Source organism: Lissotriton vulgaris, chromosome 6 (genome assembly GCF_964263255.1).
Source record: "Lissotriton vulgaris chromosome 6, aLisVul1.2, whole genome shotgun sequence".
In the NCBI taxonomy this organism is placed as follows: domain Eukaryota; kingdom Metazoa; phylum Chordata; class Amphibia; order Caudata; family Salamandridae; genus Lissotriton; species Lissotriton vulgaris.
The window spans coordinates 771,030,486-771,055,270 of record NC_141694.1 but is presented as its reverse complement, the minus strand read 5'-3'; the positions used below and the strand labels follow the sequence as shown (position 1 = coordinate 771,055,270).

Sequence of the window (24,785 nt, the reverse complement as noted above, 5' to 3'; positions counted from 1 at the left end):
GTGAAGGTTTGGTTTGTTGTCCACACCATGCATCTGCTTCGCATCCCCTACACCCACCTTTCATCACCCGAGACTCGCATCTCTGGCATCAGTGCCACCCCTGGGCATGCTACAGACAGTTCTTTGTGGCCCCCCGGCGAAATGTTTGCAAGTACCTATGCTTTAGGGTGTATTTGGAGCTTTTTTCTCAGTTGTTCATAGTGATTTAAAAAAAATGCACAGTTAGTCTGAAAGGTAAGTCTGGGTGTACTTAGCAGACAGGGTAGTATTGGTTGCTCGTTCCTGGAGGAAAGTTTTCCAACTGGTGTCACCAGCCCCTCAGAGAATGTTTGGCTTTTCAGCTTGTTGCTCTCACAAAGATACTTTTCTGCACAAAGTTATTTGCAGATGGCTTCTTACCATTGACCTTGTGTCAATTCCACACATTAAAACTCCCAGAATATTTTCTCTTTGATTTCATTTTTCATTGCCACTTTGGCGTGACTTTGTTAATAGTCTTTGCAGGAGAAGTTGTTTTAACTCAAGTAAATGGTTTCTGTGACCGTTATCCGCCATTTTGATTTCAAACTCACTGAGAATATATATACACACACACACACACACACCTCCCTCCAACACACTCACTCTCTCTCTGATCAAAGTGATGGCAGTTAAAGATTTACTTTATTACTTATGGCTAGAATTATTATTTATCATCTAATTACAGGAGGGTTAATGCATGTTGTTTTTTCTCAGGGAGGGGAGAAGGAAGATTTTTAGCAAATGTGTTTGTCCATTAAAAAATATCGCCCAGTACTTTATGACCCAGAGGGCATTTACAAGACGAACTAATGGAGTAACCTCATCCCGGTAACTTGACAGATTGATTACCGCCTCCGTTGTGTTGCATCCGCAGTCTCTCAGAATTCCTTTCAGATCCAAGAGTGCGCCTAAGTGGGTAACCTCATGGCAAGCCTTCCAACGCACTGGGCAGATATATCAAAATAAAGTCTAGCCTGCCAACACGAGCCGCTGCACTCGAGGAGCACAAGGATGGAAAGAGTTACACAATCCCACAGCCTGGTGTTGGGTTTGCCCATATCAAGAGGCACGAGTCGTGTTTCTGCTGAGGCCGTGTCTTCCAAGTGGTCTGGTGGCGTACGTTGCTACAGAATTTACAGGAAACCGGTCAATGATATCAAGCCACTGAGCCCATAAGTAGTATGTTGGCTCGAAGCCACCAACATATAAATACTCTTAAATGTACTGAGGAAGTGTTCACTCTGTTCTTCGGAGTTGGACAGGTCCCAGGAAGGTAAATTGGATCTTCTCGCTGGCTGCTGGCATCATATTGTAGGGGAATATGAATTTTTTTTAAATCATTTTTCCGTGTAGGAGAAAATCGAGCAAAAGTTTGCATTTAATGATACCCCTGGGTGCCCTGGTGAGCACTGTTGTAGTTGTGTGATACGCAATCCAGCAAACCAAGGTATTTTTGTCTAGCGATATTTATAGCTAGGTGTATCGACTGAAAGACGCTAGATGTCACAACTTCTTCATTAAAGTCATCTTTGTGCAGCACCGGCTGTCCTTGCGTTAGTCTCTGCCAGCTTGACTACCATTCATCACTTTCATCCTAGAGGTCAGTATACAGTTCTGGACCATCTCATTTTCCCAGGAGGCTTCCTCACAAAGGTACCTACATTTACATGTTTCTGCGCCCTTTGCAGATCGAAAAAAGTCAAGAGCCCCTGGATGCAGAATGTTTGACTATATACTTGGATTCCAGCAGTGGAAGCAACTACCTTTTCCCTTTATCCTACTGCCACCTCCGAGAGACAACTGAAAATCCGAATGAAAGGGTGGAATGCAATATAGAGAAGCCAGTAGGTCTGGTGTTGACTTACAGCCATTTGGCGTTGTCAATGCTTTATTTGCCGTTTCATGTTTTTTGCGAAACATTATTGTTGGGAAGCTACCTGGCCCTCCTTAACCTTAAAAATGTGAAAGTGTGGAGTTAAGGTTGGGAGGGTCCATAGGTGTTTATCATAGTGCACCGCCGTAAAAAGGATCATGGTTATAGTTATTTGTCTTGCTAAATATGCATCTCTCCTACTGAAAAGAATGGACAGTTGTATTCTTGTTCAGGACTTTGTGACTGGTTTACAGTCGGAGTTTATGTCTTGACAAAGTACAAGCTCGGGAGGACAGGGAACCACCGGATTCTAAATCTCTATAGGGATTTGAGCTGGTGGACGCTCCAATGTGAATTCTTCTCCGAGTTGACATTTAGCTCTTTCCATTCCCACCCTGCCCTATACTAGTCTTTTGGGTAACCATTGTCTCCGGAGAACTTCACAAGCCTGCCTGCTGCTACGGCATCACCTCACGTCCTTCGAGCCTTCACTGAGTACAACGAGACTGAGTCACCTCTTGCCTTTCTGACTCTGCCCCGGTTTGCTGACCTAAGTGTGCCACTCTTAATGCATGCATCCACTTTGGTATGAAAATAATTGCATATGCATGTTGTATGCAAATCTCTTTAGATGCGAGCACTTTGGGGGAAATGGAATTACTGTTTTTTTCTAACATTCGTATTACTTTTTGCTGCAGTACACCATGTTGAGTGCTTGGATTGATCAAACCCTCAGTGTCTTTCGCACTGCACAGTTAGGACCATCTGGAGCAATCATAAAAGCAATGTTTCTGATCCAGATTTTCCTGGTGTTAATGTTTAATAGAAGTGAAAAATACTGAAAACAGAATGAGCTCCAGAATAATTTGCATCCTCTGCTTTCAACTTGTGAGGCAAACCTGTGACACCACTTCCACAGTAGAAAATTATTAAACATATATAGGTATGGATGTTCTTTTTATATAGTGTGAACCCAGCCGAAAGGTAGCGTAGCCCTGTATGTGGTCAAAGGCAAATACATAATCAGCGCCTGCATGGTGAGGTAGCTCGGTTCTTGGAACAGAAGTGGACTGTTCATGTATCCTGATGTAGTCTTCTTCAAAGAGATGCTTCTTTACCTGTTTCCTAAATTGGAACATAGGTTTGGGTGGACTTGATGAATACGGAGATCCTAGAGGTATAGATAGGTAACCATACGTACCTAAAACTCTTCTTTTCCATCAAGTACGGTACCACACCTCAGTAGAAGGTCTGGAGCTACAGTTCAGTCATGAGGGTAGCACACATTTCCCCCCCCCCCCCTCGGTATGCCCTTGCCTTTCTCTGGGCCCACATTTCCAGTATTTATTGTTGGCCTTCTTGTATTTGCCACAGATAGGAACTATGGGCCATATGCAGCAAAGTCAGGATTTGCGAATCCTAAATAGCGAATTTTAAGAAATCGATATTTAGGACTCGCAAATCTCTATGCATGTAGGAATTGCAAAAAAAATTGCCCAAGGGCATGTGTGTGTGTAACATGAAAGATTGAGAAATGCACTTCAGTGCATTTTTCATCGTTTTTGCAAATTACCATCAAGTTTAATTTGATGGTAATTTGTGATCCCTAATTGCAAATTTGCAATTTGAAATTGCATCATGCATTGCAATTAAGGAATCACAATTTGCGATTTCCTAAATGCATTCGCAATTTAAGTAATCACAAATTTTGTGATTGCTTAAATTGCGATTTTGCATTTGGGTTGATGCACCCCTAAGGCAAAAATACTGGTCGAAAAGGGGCAGATTCTTCAGATTTGCCTGGTTGCGATCTGTATTTTAGTTGATGCATGTGCCCCTATGTACATTAAATAAAATGCCTTTGGAGAAGATTTATGACAAGAGTATGCAACCAATGGAATTCTTTTGAAGTGTCCCTAGAAAGCTGTTGCACTAATGTGGGTTCAAGATAAGAACCAAACCAGCAACTTGATAATAAATATGATTCAAAACTGACATTAAACTAAAATGTAACTCCTTGTAAAGGTATCATGCTCTTGGGACTTGAAGTACGCATTATCAGTGTATTCCCTGTGGTACATAAATGTGTCTTCATCTTGGAGAACTTTCTCGCATATGAAATCAGTCAACAACCTGTATTAATGAGCTGAGGACTCAGCGGTTATTCTCAAACCTGAGAGAATTTGTAGGCACTGTTGTAAAGAACTCAAGTTAGCAGATCACCGACGGGAATAGTGAAAGCAGCTTTTATTGATGAACTAAAGTTTTAAGTCAGATGTCACTGGTCAGAAAAGGGCCTTAATATTTGAATATTTTAACGATGCACATATGTTTTTATAAAATCCTATGCAATTGTACTGTGTAAGGTTGGCATTGTTTTGTAATATATTAAACAGGTCTCAGTGAACACCTTGCCATTGTGATGAGGAAAGAGGAGTTGGCCTAACGGCTGGGGCGGTCGACCAACACATTAGTTCAGGTTCCCACTCCCGACACCTGGAATATCTCTCGCTCCCAACATGGCCACCTCTTGAGTTAAGGATGGAATTAACTGCTACAAAATCATCTATCCTCCTGGCCAAACTAAAGCTTCAGTAAAACGATTGAAGTATAAGACTATAGAACGTTTCCCTGATTCCCTTTTTGTTGACCAATTTTACAATTGTCGTTCTGGGAGGCGCAAAAATGATTTCATTTTCTTCACTCACGACACCCATTCTTGGTCCTCCAGCTTATTTAATTCCCTTAACGTCACCTCCTCCTCCTCTATCCCTCATGGGAAACAACTAAAGATTTCCCCCTCTGCGATTTTCAACGGCTCCCTCACCATCTCAATCTATAACAACGGTACTGTCTTGATTCAAGGCAAAGACACCTGTCTCTCTCTCTTTGACCACCTCTTCCCCTCCCTCCTCCCCTCCTCTGCGACCAGGTTTTCCCCTGACTCTTCATCTAGCTCCACCCTTTACTCCCTTTCTACCCCTCTGACCCCCCTACACTCCAATAGGCTGCACCCTCGGGAGGCTCAGGTCAGCCCTCTTCCTTCCCCCTTCTTTGTGCCCTCCTCTACCTTTCCTCCCACTTCACAGTATGCCCCCCCCCCTCGTCACGTCAGCCTTACCACTAGGTAATACGCTCCTTGTCCAATCTGCACCGTCCCGGTAACCCAATATCATTTCGTCCCCCCTATTCCTTTCTGCTATTCCCTTTTTTAGTCCACCCCTCCGCCAACCTCCTCCCCCAGCAATCTTTCCATATGCTCCCCTCATTCCTCCCTCTCCCCCTCTTCTCTACCCCCCCTCCCCTCTTCTTTCCCCGATTTCTTCACAATCCCATTGCATCTCTCTCCTCCCCCCCACTCCACCAGCAATGCTGTGCTGCCCCCCTTTACCCCCTGGTAACCCTTTTCATCTCCCCCCATCAGAACCATTTCCTTTCGTCAACTTCCCCTTCTCCCAACCCCCCCCCCCCCCACTCTACCAGATACCGGTTCCCTCACAGCCACCTCTCCTAGCCAACAGGACCTCTCCAACCACCTCCCCTCTCTCCCTCCCAAACCTCCTACACTCCCATGACACCTCACAGTCCTCCCCTCTCCTTCTTCCCCACCGTCTTGTTCTGCACCCTTCTCCTCCAACATGTCCTAAATTCCTTTCCTTCGTGCAACGCCAAAGACAACTCTCCCTTCACCTCTTATACACCAACCCCCATTCTCAACCTCTACCTTTCCCCACCTTTGAACCCTATACCTCAACTCTCCTCCTGTTCTTCCACCTCTCCCTGCCTCCCACCACCTATATCACCCCCTCCTTTTGCCATCGAGACACCCAACCTTCCGTGCTCTGCACTACTCTCTCTTAAAAATAAGCTATGCTCGCTTATCACCTCAATCTCCCAGCTTGTAGCTTCCATTTCACTTTTAAGCTCTAAGATTTCAACTTTCCCATTCACCTCAACTCCTTTGGAAAACTCTCACCTTCCCACGAGATGCACCTCGCCCCCCCACCCCATCATAGCCAAGCATAACCTGTCGTCTGCAAACATCGCTCACTCACACAATGTCAGGCGATGCTCACGAGGTTCCTGTTGTTTCTTCTTGGCGATGCAATCTCCCAAGTCCCCAGTGAGTCAACCAGTTAGCAAGAATGTTTTTAACTTGACCAAACTGACTGACCCTCCATGGAAAGGGGAATTGAACAGAGAAAACAAGAAAAAACACTGGATCTCTTCTTGAGATTTCAGCAAGGTTTTCTCTCTGGAAGTGTTCAGGGCTTCTTTATTCAAGGAGATTTCGTTTTTTCCTTTTGCTGAATAAACATATAGTTGTCACAAGAGAAATCAGGAATAGGTCCTTCCGACAATATCAATACAACATTAATGCATGAATCTTCTGGTGCATACCAAATTAGCAAGAAGCCCTTGTACACACTTCTACAATGCCAGGTGCTTGATAATTTGCAACCTTCAAGATAAACGCCAAAAAAAAACACTTAGTGAAGAAAGGCTTTCAGCTTAAATGTACTAACTACCTTAAAACTCTAATAGACGGTTAGTGATTAGTTATGGGTTAAAGAAACATCACACCACTCAACAGCCCTACCTTGCAATTGTATGATGACTTTTCCAAAAGGGGTTTCTGTTTATAAAAGAAAGAAAAAGAAACAAAAGAACATAGAAGTGTCCTAATTCTCGGAACCTCTCTGGATGTTATGAATTAACATTGCCTGATATGAACAACTGTATTCACAAACCCTCATACAATTGCTATAAGCATTTGCGCAATATTGTTTGATCATATTGCATCAGTGTCTTTTGAGCAGTTGCATTACAATGTACCAATGTCCGTTTATTTCAACTCTTTGCAATTGGCAATGCTCCTTTTCCGAAAAAATAACACTATCTTAGCGATTTGCCAAAGTTCGATAAGCACTAGTCTCTTGAAAGGATATGGAAAGGTTTTACCAAAGTTTGTTGGCTTCTGACGCGATCTTCTGCTGTTCCAGGAAGTTGTTGTCCGAGCGAGGAGCCTACCGGAAGTGAGGCCGAAGACGCGATGCCGGGGAGAACGGAGGAAACCTGTCCGGAGATGCAGATACCGGGAGGCGACCGGAGAGGACGAGGAGAAGGTAAGGAGTTCAGCTCTTGGGAAGGGATAGCAGGAATGGGTTGAAGGAGGAGAGCGGGGAAGCCAGATGCTGAAGTCCGACGGGCACGGGAAATGCAGACAGGAACACTCGCGAAGGCACCGATGAGCAGGAAGCGAAGCGTTCCTGAGTTGGTGAGCAGGGTTTTTATAGTTTCCTTGAATCAGGGCGTTGGCTGCTTTCACGTGTCGGCGGAGAACGCTATTAATATTAGCACACGTGTAAAGCTACATCATGGAAGGGGCTCGATACAGATTAAAGAAACAAACAGGCATTTATACCAACAAGGCTACTGTTTTCAATTGAGTTTACTTAGCAAGGCATGAAACTTCATTCCCCCACAGCAGCTTGTGATTTCATGACAAACAAGCCCTTGAACGCCACCCTTCTTCAACCAGCATCTCCGAGCGAGTAACCGAACGACCTACACTATTCCAACCATCTCCTCTGTCAGACCCAAGCATCCACCTAAACCCTCCCGTGCACCCCCATATAGGTATAATATCCCTATCACCCTTCTTAGCCCAAGTGCCCCGTCTCGACAGAACTGCGCTGCCTACTCCACAACTGCAGATCCGCAATAAAACACAAACTCGAAATCTCTGATACCATCACTCTTCAATATATTGACCTGTTCTTCCTAACAGAGACCTGGTTCAACGATACCTCTCACTCTATGTTTGATCTCCTTCTACCCACAGGCTATTCTATTTTCAGGAATGACAGACCTATCAAAGTTGGGGGAGGTGTTGCAGTCATCTTTACCATCAGCGCCTTCCGCACTTTTGAATGTCTATCTCTTGAGCTTCAACTACACCACCACTCACCCCTCAGATTCCATGTCATATACCGCGCACCTGGCAGCGGCCCTTTTTTGATGGAGGAACTCACTGACTTCATCAGCGACCAATACGCACAAAGTGACAATCAGACCTTCGTGGGTGACTTCAATCTCCACTGGGGCTCCCGGCATGACTCTTCCGTGAACTTGCTGGCCACCTTCCTCTCTACAAACAATCTTATCCAACACTGCACAGAATCAACACACTCTAAGGGCTCAATCCTGGACCTTGTTATTTCTAAAGCAGGCATGCTTTCGATCGCTACCCCTATTCACGTAGACTGGTCTGACCACCTCCGCATCCCATTCTCTCTTCACCTAGCACACTATATAACTCTTGGCCAACCTAAGAGGGCTACCTCCTGGTTCCATGACGCTAAAAATATTGACACAGTTTCCCTCTGTGAATCAGCTTTGGTGTCACTTCCAAGGCTAGACCCGAACCTAGATGTTGACGATCTCACCTCACAATGCCTCTCAGTCCTTGCAGTCGAAATCAATAGCGTCGCTCCTCTCCAAAGCAAAAAGAAAAGGCCCATTCCCTCAGCACCCTGGTTCAACAAATCCCTATATGAAGAAAGGAAGCACCTAAGACTCCTGGAGAATGGAGGCAAGCACCCTCCACCGATAATTTGGCTATGCTTCGTGCAGCAAAATCCAAGTACCACAAGCACATCACACTTCAGAACCCTCCTTGACTCAGCCAAAAATAGACCCAAGAAGCTATTTGATCTCCTCAAGAATACCAACTACTCTCCCCCAACCTCCAAATTAGAGGATTCTACAAAGAAAGCTGCTGATTTCGCTGTATTCTTCGACAAAAAAGTGAAATCACTTGTGGTTTAGGTCGCTCATCCTACCCCTCCAGAGGAGCGCAAATCACTAGCCATTTGGCAGAACTTCAACCCCATCTCTGAAGATGTACTCCTCAAGTGCATCCTCGAAACAAAGCCCTCCAACCACTCCCTCGACCCCATCCCTAGTGCCATTGCCATTGACTTCTATACCCATTCTCTTCCCTATTGGACCACTCTGGTCAACCTCTCCCTCTGTCAAGGCTCCCTTCCTGTTCCCTTCAAAACTGGGCAGGTCTCCCCTCTGCGGATGCGAATGACCTCAACAACTTCCGCCCTATCACTAACCTACCCTTTCTTGCGAAGATCACTGAAAGATGTGTTGCGAAATAACTCTCTCGTCATATCAAGGACAATGATCTTCTTGACAATTTTCAGTCCGGCTTCATCCAAAACTGCAGCACTGAAACTGCCCTGCTGCAAGTGATCGATGACGCGCTGCGAATACTAGACTCGGGGGGGCCTTGTCTTCTAATTCTCCTTGACCTTTCGGCAGCCTTTGACACTGTCAATCACAACACCCTCCTCAACACTCTTCAACAGAGAATGGTCATGGAGGGCACTGTGCTTAAATGGTTTGCTTCTTTCCTTTTTGATAGATCCCAAATGATCAAAATAGCGGACAGTCTTTCATCTCCTTCGGCGGTGGGTCAAGGTGTTCCCCAAGGCTCTATTCTTGACCCACATTGTTCAATCTCTATTTGGAACCTCTGGGAAATCTCCTAAGTAAATCTGGGGTCAACTATTATCTCTACGTAGACGACACTCAAATCTACCTCAAGGTTGCCTCCACTCACGATCTCTCCATCCTAAGCTCTACCCTCGACTCCATTCAAAACTGGATGTCAACACATCAACTGATTCCGAATCCCTCCAAAACTGAATTCCTCCTCCTCCTCTCCTCCTCACTTTCTCCTCCCCCGGTTCAATCATGGATGGACCAGATGAATCTGCTGAACAATAAACCCATCATTGTTGACAGCGCAAAATCCCTTGGTGTCATACTCGACACAAAGCTCAATCTACTCTCCCACATTAATTCAATTGCAAAGTCTGCCCGATACCAACTGCGCCTTCTTTGGGGGATTCGTCGCTTCTTCCCGGAGCATGACCTTAAAACCCTGGTCCAAGCACTGGTCCTCTCCAGACTGGACTACTGCAATTCTCTTCTGACTGGCCTCCCCAAATCCCACCTGTCCCCCCTTAAGTCTGTACTCCATTCAGCAGCTCGTTTCATTTTTGGGGCCAAAAGAAGCGACCACATCACTCCCATGTTATCCACCCTCCGCTGGCTTCCCATCGAGGCTAGAGCTATCTACAAGACTGCCTGCATCACCCACAAAGCCTTGTACTCCTCCTCTCCGCGCTACCTGGCGAATAAACTGAAACTCTCTGGAGGCTCCAGACCATCACGAAATGCGGAAAATCTACTGCTCGAATCTCCCACTTTCAAGAAGGAAAGATCGATGGCCCAATCCTTTTCAGGCAGGGGAATGAGAATCTGGAACTCACTTCCACCTCAGCTCCGGACCACCACCACCTCCTCCCAGGCCTTCAAAACTGACCTCAAAGTTCTTCTCCTTCAAAGACACTTCCAAATGTAATCCATGCCCTCTCTATTATCTGAAGAAAACCCTTCCATTATAGAAAAATCTACTAACATGAATATGGAAGTGTCTGCCCAGTGTGTTCTTGTGGGTTGAGAGTCTGCCTTTTTTTTTTGCATTATTCTTCTTCTACCTGTGTTTGGTACTCGTATGTAACATGCACCCGTCACTTTCTCTTGTAACACACTGTTTTCTACCTCTTACATTTGTTTGTTTTCGATACCTGCACAAGTGCCACCAGTGCCTACGTAACGTTTGTTCTTGTGCTTGAGTGTCCTCCATATATTGCAGTATTATACCTCTATGTTTATTTTGTACGCTTTTGTAACCGGCACACGTCACTTTTTCCTCCTGTAATGCACCGTTTGCTACCTCTTGTATTTTGTTGGCTCACGATTGTCACTTTTGTAATGCACCGTTTGCTACCTCTTGTATTTTGTTGGCACACGATTGTCATTTTTGCTTCATTTATTGTAAAGTTTGCTTTTGTATTTTGCTCACTTGTAATGTTCTCATGTATCAGTTATGTTCCTATTGTGAAGCGCTCTGACACCTTCGGGTAAAGTCTGCGCTATATAAAAACGCATAAATAAATAAATAAATCTGGAGAACTGGGTTCGAGTCTTGGCAATGACGCTGAACATCCTGTGATTCTGAGCAAATCACTTAATCTCCCCGTGCCTAACAAAAATGAATGTGTCCTCATGTAATGCAACTGTTACTATGTAAAGCGCTCTGATACCCAATTCGGGTCAAGTTCGCGCTATATAAAATTCTGTAAAAAAAAAAAGAGTGGAGTAGCATGGCATGGGGTAGATTGGGGTGATGTGGGGTCGACTGGAGTGGAGTTGGGTAGACTGGAGTGTAGTGGGTTATATTGGGGTGTGGTGTATTAGGGTGGACTGGAATGCAGTGGAGTGTGGTGGATTGGAGGGAAGTGGAATAGGGTAGATTGGAAAGGAGTTGAGTGTGATAGATGGGGTGGGCTGGGATTGACTGTAGTGGTGTGAATTGGGGTAGATTGGAGTGGGGTAGACTAATGGGTAGAGGGGAGCAGACTAGAGTAGATTGGGGTAGAGTAAAGTAGGGCAGATTGGAGTGGACTGGGGTAGATTGGGATAGAGTAGAGTGCGGTAGATTAAAGTGGAGTGGGTAGCGGGTAAATCTGAAATATCAGCACAGTTCGTTTTTGTTGTTTTGCTAGAAGAAAGCCTTTCATTTCACAGCAATATTGTCACAAATTCAGATCCGGCTTTAGAGCTGGTGGTGCTTAGTGTGAGAATGTTAGCTGGCACCACAAAACTATCACCTCTGTCTCACTGCCACCCTCTAACAATGACCCTCAAGTCTCCATAACCGCCCTCTCTCAGATGCATTCAATTTGTTTTATAGCACTGCCGTCACTCGGGTGTCAGAGGACTTTACATCACACACACTAAACAGACACAATCAATCATAGGCATGTAAATCAGAGTATATGAAATGCTACATAAGACAGGGGACAACAAGGTTGTAGAGTCACATGTCATCCATAATGGTACGCTAGACAGTTTAAGTGTGCTTAGTCTGGAGAAGCACACACTAAGAATTTGAAACTTAACACCATGGTTGGGGATTCTCTATAACAATCAGAATTGAATTCAAGTTCAAGTTCAGAGATTTGTATAGCGCACTAATCACCCAGAGGGTCTCAAGGCGCTTGAGGGAGGGGGGGCTTTACTTATCGAATATCCAGGTTTTTAGTTGCTTTCTGAAGGAGAGGTGGTTCTGTGTAAGGCGGAGGTGGGTGGGGAGAGAATTCCAGGTTTTGGCCGCTAAGTAGGAGAAGGATCTTCCCCCCATGGTGGATTTATGGATACGCGCAATTGCGGCGAGGGCTTGATTGGACGATGGCGGGAGGGGGTGTAGAAGGACAGTTGCGTGTTGAGGCATTCGGGTCCTAGGTCGTAGAGGGCTTTGTGTGCGTGAGTGAGGAGACGGAACGTTATTCTCTTGTTGACGGGGAGCCAATGGAGGTCTTTCAGGTGGTCGGAAATGTGAGCTTGCCGCGGGATGTCCAATATGAGTCTGGCTGAGGCGTTTTGGATTCGTTGGAGTTTTTTCTGTAGTTTGGCTGTGGTTCCGGCATAGAGGGTATTTCCATAATCCAGTCGGCTGGTGACCAGTGCGTGGGTGACCTTCTTTCTTGTTTCAGTGGGGATCCAACGGAAGATTTTTTTGAGCATGCGAAGTATGTTGAAGCATGATGATGAGACGGTGTTGGCTTATCTGGTCATCGAGAGGGAGGAGTCCAGGATGAAGCCCAGGTTACGTGCGTGATCCGTAGGTATGGGTGCGGTTCCCAGGGCCACCATGAGTCATCCCAGGCAGAGGGGGATGACCCTAAGATGAGGACTTCCGTTTTGTCCGAGTTTAGTTTTAAACAGCTGTTTTTTATCCATTCGGCTACTTCTTTCATTCCTTCGTGTAAGTTGGTTTTGGCGGTGTTTGGGTCTTTTGTGAGGGAGAGGATCAACTGGGTGTCGTCTGCGTAGGAGATGATGTTGAGGTTGTGTTGGCGCGCGATGGATGCGAGGGGGCTCATGTATACGTTGAAGAGGGTGGGACTGAGTGATGATCCTTGTGGTACGCCGCAGATGACTTCAGTGGCCTCTGATCTAAAAGGGGGGAGGCGGACTCTTTGGGTTCTTCCAGCGAGGAACGAGATGATCCAGTCCAATGCTTTCCCTTGTATTCCGATGTTTCTGAGGCGTTGTATGAGGGTGCTATGACAGACTGTGTCGAAGGCTGCGGAGAGGTCAAGTAAGATGAGGGCGGTTGTTTCTCCGTTGTCCAGTAGAGTTCGAATGTCGTCTGTAGCTGCGATGAGGGCGGTTTCGGTGCTGTGTTTGGCTCGGAAGCCGGATTGTGAGGGGTCGAGGGATTTGTTGGATTCAAGGAAGGCGGCAAGCTGACTATTGACGGCTTTCTCAATGACTTTGGCAGGGAATGGGAGGAGTGAGATGGGGCGGTAGTTCTTGAGTTCAGTGGGGTCTGCTGTGGGTTTCTTCAGAAGGGCGCTGAGTTCGGCATGTTTCCAGCTTTCCGGGAAGGTAGCGGAGTTGAAGGAACAGTTGATGATATCGCGGAGATGGGGTGCGATGATGGAGTCTGCTTTATTGAAAATGTGGTGGGGACATGGGTCGGTTGGTGATCCTGAGTGGATGGAGTTCATCAGGCGGATGGTGTCTTCGGTGGTGATTGGGTTCCAGGCGCAAAGGTTGTTAGAGTGCGGTTTTTGTTCAGGGGTGGGTGGAGTGGATTGGTCTTCGGACTGGTTTTCAAAGCTGTTATGTATGTCGGCGATTTTGTTGTGGAAGAATGAGGATAGAGAGTCGCGGAGGTCTTGGGAGGGAGTGATGTTGTTGGTGACGGCGGTGGGGTTGAATAGTTCCTTGCAGTTTTGGGCGTTGTTGTCAAGTCAATCCTTGAATGCAGATTTCTTGGTGGATCGGATCAATTGGTGGTGTTTGTGGATGGCGTTCTTGAAGGTGGCCAGGTTGTCAGTCCTCAAAAACTGGCATTTAGTGTCTGGGCTAGACATACCATATGAAAAACCATTATTTGCTCTCAAAAAGAACAGAAGTATAGGGCAACAGCTAGTTCGAGCAGATTTAGGAATAAGCCAGGCCAAATCAGATTTACGTGCCCTTTGGAGACTCAAACCAATAGAAGGACACCATAAATGTGACACATGTGTGTCCTGTGCCAGTACAGTTGAAGGCACTGAGTTCGAACACAACACCATTAAGTGGACACACAAAGAATTTACAAACTGTAAAAGTCGTAATCTGGTCTACGGAATTACCTGTCCTTGCCCGAAGTTATACATTGGCAAAACAACACAACAAATCAATCAAAGAATAGCCCAACATCGGTCCCAAATCAAACAAAACATAATCACAGCCCCAATGGTACAGCATTTTCAACAATGTGGCCACAAGAAAAGGAATTCAAATGGACAGTATTGTCCGCAATTAAAATTCCCATACGTGGTGGAGATGTTGAATCACTATTATTGCAAAGAGAAGCATACTTAATATTAAAGTTCAATTGTGTGGTTGATGGTATGAACGAACTGACTGAACTACAAAGAAATGTGCACTGTACTCCGTGAACACCGCCCACACGACTGTATCCACCTGCGAGTCTGTACCTCATATCCACACTCGCAGGAGTAAACACGAAAGAAATCGTAAGTCACTTAGTATAGCCCGGTTCAATAAGAACTACAACTCCCAGAAGTCTCGGCCACATACATAAGCATGTGACTGAAGAATAGACTTCCTGTGACTAATCCAGCACATTTGGAGGAGCACCCCAAACAGTAGCAGGAGCCAGTGAAGCACAAATAAATCAAGAATAAGGTGAGCAGACACCAACTTAACACTCGTAAATTCAAAACCGGGTCCTAAAGGAGTTAAATTACACTTAGCCTTTTGATTTATTTGCAGCAGGACAGAGTTCCCACGGCAGTGCAAGCATTAAAGGAGAAGCACTGCGACCTAAAAGAGTGCTGCCCCAAGTAAGTCGCTTTTAAAATATTCTTATACATTAATCTGCCACCATCTGGGATCCACAGAAAAATAAAACCAATCTTTTTCCGTCAGATGGGGTAACACACATGAAATACGTCACAACAAAACCGGGCCATATCACAAGCCATTCCCAAGTAAGTGATGATTCACACGAACGTCATCAATAACAAGAAATGCTTTCCGTTCGTAAAACAGAGACAAATAATGTCTCCTTTCATAACTACAGGTTAGAAAACTTCCCTTCACTGTATCTTGATGACTCCACTGCGCAGGAACAAAAAGGTATTCCCACGTTCCCTTCAGCGTTAAGTATAGCTATAAACGAACAGGAGTAGGTACTAAATGAAGTCTTTTTTATTTTTTATTTTCTACACCATCAGGTACCCAGGTTGCCCTGAAGAAAAACCCGACACATTTAGGAACAGGTTTGGAAACGCGTCGGCTTTCTAAATGGATTCATCCCTTTCATTCACCTAAGGCTAAAAATACCAGTCCCAGGCTGTTGCACTTAATTAGATTTAAAATAATAATGCCTATGGTGACTTTCAGTCCGAATTATCCAAAGAAATAGGCAGATAGGACTGTTTTGTTTGTTTCTGGTGTACCTAAGATCAAATGATTGCACTTTGCACGCATAAAAAATGTTGATGTAATTTATTTACTTATAAGATTTGGTTTCACATTTTGAACAATATTTTCAGTTATGTTTTCATTACATGTGTTTAATGTTGATGCACAGTTCATGTAAAGGTTGTGTGGAAACCTCGTAACCATAAAAATGTTTTGAAATATGCAAATATGTGAAAGTATTCACGAGCTTTCTAATCAATTTGAAGCTCTGTTGCTGATAAATAAAAAAACAGCACCCAAACCCGAGACCAGGCACCCTTGTTTTTCCAAGTTTATATTGTCCAGCCCGGTCCCGTAGGACAAAACCCCTGTATAGACAAAACTATGGTAGTTTAGGCAGGCACAAAGGAACAAACTCCAACCAAAGGGACAAAGGAGACAAAGTGCCTCCTTTTAAATGTTGGCTCCCTTCCCATTCAGAAAAGGGGGTGGTGATGAACAGAGTGTCTGAATTAAACAGACCACTCTTACCCAGTCCAAAGATCAGGGCTTGATCCATCACCGTTATTTATCTCACTGCCCCATCCCAGCTCAGAACCTGGCTATATGCAAATCAGTCTGTCCCTGGCCCAGTGCATCATGGGAACAGGGCAGACTAAACTACCAAGCCAATTCTTCACCAGAAAGGAAACAAGCTACCGGGGACCGGTTTCTGGCATTTCAGCCGTCTTCGGCCCGGCTTGCTTGAATCCTGATGGAGCAGTGAGAAAGGGACTCATGTCTGAGTATACCCTGCCACACCTATAGTGGCCAAAAACGATACAGAAAAGGGGGTGGTGATGAAAAGACACCAACTTGAGGATTGGGACCTAATACACATTACAAAGCCCGACCTCTGTTTCCTAACGGAAAACTGGTTGAAACCCCATACGATCCCCGCCATCGCTGTAGGGGTCCCTCTTGGATACAAGTTTACTCACTTTGACCGTCCAGAGAAAACAGGTGGTGGCTTAGCCATCATGTATAAAGAGCATCTGAAAGTCATTACATTAGAACAGAAATACAGCCCTCTCTTTAAAGTTATAATTTTTAAAATGCAATATGCCACTAACATATTTTGGAAAGGAGCCTTAGTTTATCGCCCTCCGGGGCCCTCTACAGGCGTCTCCCTTGCACTATTGGAACGTCTAGCACCTCACTTTAAAGCCAAGGATGATTTTCTTCTTCTTGGCAATTTTAATGTCCATGCCGATAACCACCTCACTTCCTGAAACAATGTCCCTGGTCTCTGAATTATCTTCCCTCGGTCTGACCCTACAAAATCACGAACCCACCCACATAGGTGGACACATTTTGGATCTGGTCTTCACTAATTTTCCTAAGGTACACTGTCCCTCCCCAAAACAAATAACCTGGTCTGACCACCATATTGTGGAATTCGCTATATCCAAGGTGGCCAAGCCTTCCAATAAAAACCCCTTCCCTCTGTCTGGCGTCGGCAATGGCATAAAGTCACCGCAGAGGAACTGCAAACGGTATGGAAGCAGTCTACTCTCTCAGAGACAGACAGTACAGATACAGTTTTAACCAAACTTAACACGTCCCTCAAAGAAGCAATTGAACTAATAGCTCCTCAAAAATTACACAAACAATACCCTGCCACCAAACAGGAAACATGGTATACAGAGGAGCTTAGAACAGAAAAACAAAATTGTAGGAGGTTGGAAAAGAAGTGGAGAAAGACTCATTCCGAAGAAAATCAGAAAATATATCAGGAGTCGCAAGCCAGATACTACAAAAATATCAGACTTGCTCGGAGGAATAGTCTTTCTCAACGTCTCGCAGAAGCGGGAAATCGCTCTAAGGAGTTATTTAAAATCCTTCAGGACTTTATAAAACCAACAGCATGTAAAAGCCCCGATGATTTCTCCCAACAACTATGTGACAAAATCTTCCTGTTCTTTGAAAATAAAATCAGTTTGATTTACGATAAAATTTTATCGGCCTCCAACCTAAATTCACCCTCCCCTTCCACTCTGCCTACATGGAGTAAAACAACACTTACGGCATTCTCAGCAGTCAATGAATCAGATCTTACCAGACCCCCCAGGGTATAGCGGCATGGATTGGCAAATTTAGCGGCACAAAAATGAAAATTTAGCGGCACAAAAATGGAAATTTAGCGGCATTTAGCTGCATTTTATTTTGTTTTTTTGCAACACCAAACACAGATATCTTACTGTTTGAGTTATTTGACAACATGGAGCTATGTGCATGTTGTTTATTTACAATTCAGCCCAATTGTTTTAGTTAAAAGGCATGTTAATCTTGGCCATGTACGTTCAGTTCGGCCGATTTCGCGATTTTTTTGCAAATCGCGAAATCGCGATAAGCTGGAGGGTCTGATTTTCTTAGGTGGATGGGTCATTATGCTCTCAGCATCTTTTAAACCTCGGAGAATTGCCTTGTGCAACGAATATCATTGATCCTTATTTCACAAAGGTGCCCTATTTATTTGAACCCAAACTGGTGTTGTGTCTGGAAAAGGTCATCTTTGACGTACTTTTATCCCTAAATTGTCAGAGTAGTGAGTGCAGAGTAGTGAGTGCAGAGTGCAGAGTAGTGAGTGCAGAGTGCAGAGTAGTGAGTGCAGAGTGCAGAGTAGTGAGTGCAGAGTAGTGAGTGCAGAGTGAGTGTGCAGAGTGAGTGTGCAGAGCAGTGAGTGCAGGTGCAGAGTGGTGTGTGCTGTTGAGTGCAGAGTGCTGTGTATTGGCAATGTAAATGACAATGCCATTTATTTATGATTTAAAGAAAAAAAAAGAAATGTCATGAGCAAAGCCAATAGCTCTACCTTTAATGATGCCGAGACCATTGCATTGTAAATGCTTGTCCTAAAGTGGATGGCCGCTGAATACAGAAGGTGAGCATCACAGAGCTACATGCTGTAAATAACCCACCCCATAGATGTCAGAATGACTGAAAAGACATTGAATGAAAACGATTACTATTAACAGACAGCCCCCTAGCCATGGATTTCGGTTCCTCTTCGCATTGGAATTCGCTTCTGCTCGAGCACATTGAAAATGAAAACTTAGGAATACGTCATACCAATTGTCTGGTATATGGCCTTTCAAACTCTACATATTTTACGGTCTAGTCTCAATATAGACACCAATCCGTTCTTAAATGCGACAGAAAATAAATTGATAATTTGCACAGTTTTACTGCTAATGTGCAAAATGTGCACATGGCATTTCACAAGGACGACTAGTCAGAACACGGTCAAACTAACGCTCGTGCGCTTGCAAATTACTTATTAAACATGCAAGACGGACTTATTTAATACTATTTTCCACGTAAAATGTTACAGTGTACAAGTTGTGCTCTTACCAAATGTGCTGTGGTCTTCCTCTTATAAAAAATCCCAAATCCCGAAAGCAGAGACCCCGGGCCCGCGCTAAGTGTCTGTATATGGCCCAGAAATGGACGCGGAGCGCGCGGCCGAGCTTCGCCCGATTGGAAATTGAATTTGGCAATCTTTCATGATTAGATTGTCAGCCCCCGGGCATGCTCCAGGCCCCTCTCAGACATCTGCGGCCCCCGTGACCCGGCACACGCAGGCCCCACAACAGAGGCCGCTCCAAGGCCACACACTGCCGAGCAAGGATATATGCTGTTAGGGTCTGGGGTCCGAGACATATTTCAATAACTGGGACAGTCGCACAATGATGCTTATGCCAAGTGGACCTCCGGGGGGAGCTTGTGAGCTGGAGCTTGTGAGCTGGGCCGGCCCATTCATGGTCTCGGCACAAAGGGTGGCAAGTTCTGGGACGGGAAAAAGCTTTTACCCGAGACCAAACCCGGCGCTCACAATGCATTTCTCAGTTTAAAAGTCACAATTTTGGGACAGGGGGTGAAAGTGCAAGGGGGAAGGCTGAAATAATGGCGCCCGCAAGCCCAATATGCACCCCCATGTCGTGATAAAAAGGAAACACTGATTGATGTCCCTCGGAGATGGTCAAGTATACATGTTTGAGTGACGAATTTGGGAACATTTAAGCAGATGTAAGAATTAGTGCGAGCATCGGGGCCTCTAGAAACAGGACTTCGATTTGTGAAAGCGCCCTGTCACCAGAAGATTTCCTCAGCTGTTTTATTTATTTATTCATTAGCACTTCACGGCGGAAACGGCAAATTTCGCGGGCTTTTGCCCAAATATCGCGGCATTTTAACAGATCGGCCGATTTCGCGATTTTTTTGCAAATCGCGATAAGCTGGAGGGTCTGTCTTACCTCCCTAATGAATCATATAAAATCTGGATCCCCAGATGATCTCTTATCAGCTAAAACCACTGTCTCTCTGCAAAATTTGCTTAAACCCCATTATCTAACATTGATCAACCATTCTCTCAGGGAAGGATCTGTGCCTAAAGAATGGAAAAAAGCAGTGGTGAACCAAATCCGAAAGAATGCAGCAACTCCATGGACTGATCTCTCCAACCTTCGACCCATTTCCCTCCTACCCTTTCTCAGTAAGATGACCGAGAGACACGTCAACACTTATTTATCCAAATACATCGAGGCAGCGGAGGGCCTAGACCTCTCGCAATCTGGATTTAGGTCCAACCACAGCACAGAATCTGCCCTCCTGTCAGTGACCGATAACATCAATATGTCACTGGATGGAGGAGACTCAGTGATTCTAGTGCTGTTGGACTTATCCGCTGCCTTCGACACTGTATCCCATGAGATACTTCTCGCTCGTCTGAAGGAGAGGGGAGTGGAAGGGGTGGCTCTCTCTTGGCTGGAGAGTTTTCTTTCGGATCGCGAACAAGAGGTGAGATTGGGCTCCCACCATTCTATCTCAAGGGAGCTCCCCAAGGGAGTACCACAGGGCTCCTCCTTAAGCCCCACACTTTTCAACGTGTATGTGGCTCCCTTGGCGGATATTGTAAGATCTTATGGGTTCACCCCTGTGTCGTACGCTGACGACACCCAGCTTTTGTTCCCCTTTAAAACCTTAACGCCCGCAATAAAAAAATCTTTTGCGGACGGAATGAGGGCAATATCTGACTGGATGGCCAGTAATCGCCTCCAGTGCAATGTAGGCAAGACTGAGGTAATGCTGTTTGGGGAGGCCACAATTCTGTGGTCCCTGGATTGGTGGCCTCTGGACCTAGGACCAACTCCAAGCCCCAAACAGACTGTCAAAAATCTTGGCGTACGCTTAGACAGAGCACTGCTCTTCAAAGAACATACAAATCAAGTAGTAGGCTGCTGCTTTCAGGTCATAGGTCTGTTACGACGTGTCTTCCCATTCTTATCTGACTCTTACAGGAAGACTCTCGTCCAGGCCCTAGTTATAAGCAGGATGGACTACTGCAATGGCCTGTTGATCTCTGCAAATGAGGAACAACTGCAGAGATTGCAGGTGATTCAGAACATTGCCGTGAGATTAGTCCTCAACACCCAACCAAGGTCTGCCCCACTACCTTTGCTGTCAAAACTCCACTGGCTGCCAATTAGACAGCGTGTAAAATTTAAAATCTGCTGCACAATTCATAGATGTCTGTTTGGCAATGGACCTAAATATCTAAAAGAAATTTTCAAACCCAACACTCCCAGTCGTACTCTGCAATCCAGTGGCCAGCAATTACTCCAGGCCCCTAGAATAAAAAAAGCCAGGCAGGGAGGACGTGCCCTGTCTTATAAAGGCCCCATCCTTTGGAACTCTTTGCCTTGTGCTCTCAAAAACACAGCCAATTTTCAATCTTTCAAGAAGTCCCTGAAAACATTTGTATTTGTCGCCTGCTAGTTATGTTCCCCCACATTTCTCAGTTTAACTACTAGTTTCTGGCTCCTTTGGTAATACTCAAGCGCGGAGATATCCTTTCGAGGATTGACTTCCAGCGCTATATAAGAATACAAATAAATACTTCAGCAATGTACAGCAATGTAGCGCTACGATACCACAGGTAGGGTCAGGGAGCAGCGTGGGGAGCAACCTCCTCTGAAGAATTCAGGACGGTCACAGCGTCTGCTACAGAGGGAAGAGCCTAACCTTTCTGTGGGAGGGGGGAGCAGCTGGGAGGCGGGAGTGGGGCGGAGAGCCGGGCTGGGAGGCACAACAACAACAACAAAATGGCAGCAATCCAAAAAGCGAAGCAGGACGAGTTTGGGGCACAGCCTCCGCAAACGCGAACTAATGGCCAAGCAGTACTGGCACAATCAGGCACCAACAACGTAATCAGGCAAGCGAGCAACACACAATACACAATAAATTAAATAACAGTCTAAATAAGCATCTATTACTCCAGCGCCACGAAAACTCTACAGTCAGGCACAAATAGATAGGCGGTCTGGCAGTATAGCGCTACTATGGTTAACCCCTTTTCCAACATTAGGATAACGAAAGACTGGGGAAAAAAATCATAATGCTCTAATCTATAACTTGCAGTTTGCATGTAGCTCTTTGATGACAGTTAATAGCTCACTGTTCTATGTTAGGATTATAATTTATAACATAGGATCTCTCAGACAAAAGCTGAAACCCAATCGTTTATTTACATTATATGCACTTTGTGATTTGAGCAGAACAAGTTGTTTGCAGCAGGCATATTAACCCTCTGAGCTACCTCACCAGGAGTCAAAATTTAAACTAGACAAACCTTTCTATCTAGGAAGAAGATGAATCACCAGGTACCTTCACATTTTTATTGTTGCCTTATTGTGGCTGGAGGCTAGGAATGGCAGCAGGTGCGTTAAAACCATAATATACTACTAACACGACGCCCCCACCAGAAATCGGCGCTCGGTGCGGTCGCACCTGCATAAATTCTCTCACTTTAAAGTCAGAGAGAAAAAAGTAAACACCAAACACCCTCAGAAGACAGAGCCTGACCTTTGACCTCTGTCTTTCAATGCACAGCAAATGTGCCAAGATAAGAACAAGGTGTAAAGGCCCGGTTTCATTAAACGAGTACCTGGAAGGATACAGTAAACAAACAATGCTTCACCGGACGGAAACACTCAAGCTGGACAGCCTAAAACAAATAAAGCCAGAGAATAGCAACTAAGCAAATGTGAGTTACAAAGCCAATGGTCAGCAATGGGATGAACGCATTCCCAGGGAAGATTTCCGAAAGCTCACAAGATGTTATTAGCAAACCAGACAGCTGAGCAGTCCGGTAGGTTTCGACCTAAAAAGGTAAAGCCCTGTGGCTGTGGTTTCCAATTATGGTTGTTGGTATAGAATAGATGCCACCACGCTTGTGGGGTTTAAACAAATAAAAAAGTATGAATGGTTTGATTTAGTTATCAAAACTTGTTAATGAGTTTCCTTCCTATACCCCTGCTATGATTATCATTCCACCTTCCACTATCGACCGTAAAACCCTACTACTTTCCTAAATTTGCAGACCTAGCCACAGTCTGTAAAATATTTGTAAACTGTTTTACACTTACCTTTTACTGGGTCTGTAGTTTGTCCGTTTTATTTTTATCTCTGCTGCAAATGGGTCGGAATAGATTTGTCCTGGGTTTTCAACGGTGTTGTTAACATAAAGTGCAATGTTGATAAGCTATAGCGCAAAGGTTGCTTTCCCCCAGAACGTTAGTCAGTTATGCAACTGCAAGGCTTGACTTGGAAAGAAGCCTGCGTACACATCAAATTTCACTAAGCTGTTGCCAGGGCAACAGTCAAAAGTGTAGAGAGCCAGAGAACAGAAGGGGGTTGAAATCATCCTTAAAGCAGGCAGTAGAAAGTATTACATTTATATGCAAATCTCATATTCCAAACTAAAGTTGGTGCTTACTGCTGACCAGCAAGACAGCTTGTTGTGCAAATGCACACCTTTTTTTTGTTTCTTTATGTACAACCGAAAATCAATTTTGGCGTTTGTTGAATAGAAGCCGAACGCGTCGTGTACAGAAACCCGACGACGGCCATTGAGGCTTTTCCCACGGCAGGCTGGCAGTGTTTAATTCCTGAAAAAGATGTGGTCTGGAGGCCAAAGTTTTTCAATCAAGTCCCTGCTGGTGTACTACCCGAAACTAGATTCGTCTACAGACGTTCTCTACGATTAAGCGCATGCGTAGACGGAAGTGCTCAAATCAATGCAGTGGCGGGGCTATGCAAATTAGTAGCACTACATTCCCACAGCCTAAGGAGTGCTCCGCACTTTTTCTGCATTCCTCCTGCTTGCGTTCATGCTCTGTACCGTCAGATACTTACTAGTTTATGACAGCTCGCAGTTTAAAGTAAAATTGGACGAGCTTTTACATAGATGCCTTGTTCTAAGAAATTAGTTGTTTCGCAACTAAGCTGATTCTCTATAGCAGTGCTTTAAATGGAAAAAAATAAGTGCAGGTACTCACCAAAAGGAGCAGTGGGCGGAGTTTAGGGTGGGTGTAAGGGGGGAACAAGGGGCGGGGTTAGCTTTTTGACCGTGCCAAGGTTGTATGCTCAAAATCTGCATGCATTTTATCATCGAACCGGTGGCCTACAGCCCACTGAGAAACCTGTCCAGTACTGGTACTCTTTTGTAACATGCACACATCACTTTTCTCTTGTAACATACTGTTTGCTACCTCTTACATTTTGTTTGCTTTAGATACTTGCGCAAGTGCCACCATTGCCTCATGTAACGTTTGTTCTTGTGCTGGAGTGTCTCCACTTATTGCAGTACTATACCTCTACTTGTACTTTGTATGCTTTTGTAACCTGCACACATCACTCTTTCCTCCTGTAATGTATCGTTTGCTACCTCTTGTATTTTGTTTGCTCACAATTGTCACTTTTGCCTCATGTAACTTAACGTTTGCTTTTGTAATTTGTCCACTTGTAATTTTCTCCTCATGTATCATTACTGTTCCTATTGTGAAACGCTCTGACACCTTCGGGTCAAGTCTGCGCTATATAAAAACGCATAAAATAAATAAACAAGTCTCTCCGGGAACATTTGTAAACCGGAGTTAGGGCCAGAGCTGACAACGTCTGTACTGGGGTGCCAATCTCCACATTTTTTATTGGTCTTAAGGTCTGTCCAAGGTCGATGAAATAGGAATCAGCGAGTGTGGAAGTGTGCAAGAAAGCAATTCAGATGCGTGGCGACTGTAGAAGCCTTCCCATACGTTCTTTTGTTATGTCCTGAATAGTGCCTCCCACCGCCACCCATTCGATTTTACAGCCCTCTCTTAGCGCCCACTGTGAAAGATCTTTGGATAAGCAAATGACAACCCTGCTCTGATTTACAAAGCAGTTCACGCTGGGTCCTGGTGACGAGCTCCATTGATTGATT

At 44.9% G+C, this 24,785-nt stretch overlaps 1 protein-coding gene across 2 annotated transcripts in view; it reads right to left on the bottom strand.

Moving 5' to 3' along the window:
* The window catches only part of LOC147707959 (amine sulfotransferase-like), a 323,007-nt gene extending 299,438 nt beyond the window's left edge, over positions 1-23,569 (bottom strand). The window contains exon 1 of one of the 2 annotated variants that reach the window (XM_086926762.1): positions 22,951-23,569. The gene's annotated coding sequence lies outside the window, so the exon portion shown is untranslated. The remainder of the gene's footprint in view (positions 1-22,950) is intronic. The other variant, XM_086926763.1, reaches the window with a different exon arrangement.
* Between the last annotated feature and the right edge of the window lie 1,216 nt (positions 23,570-24,785).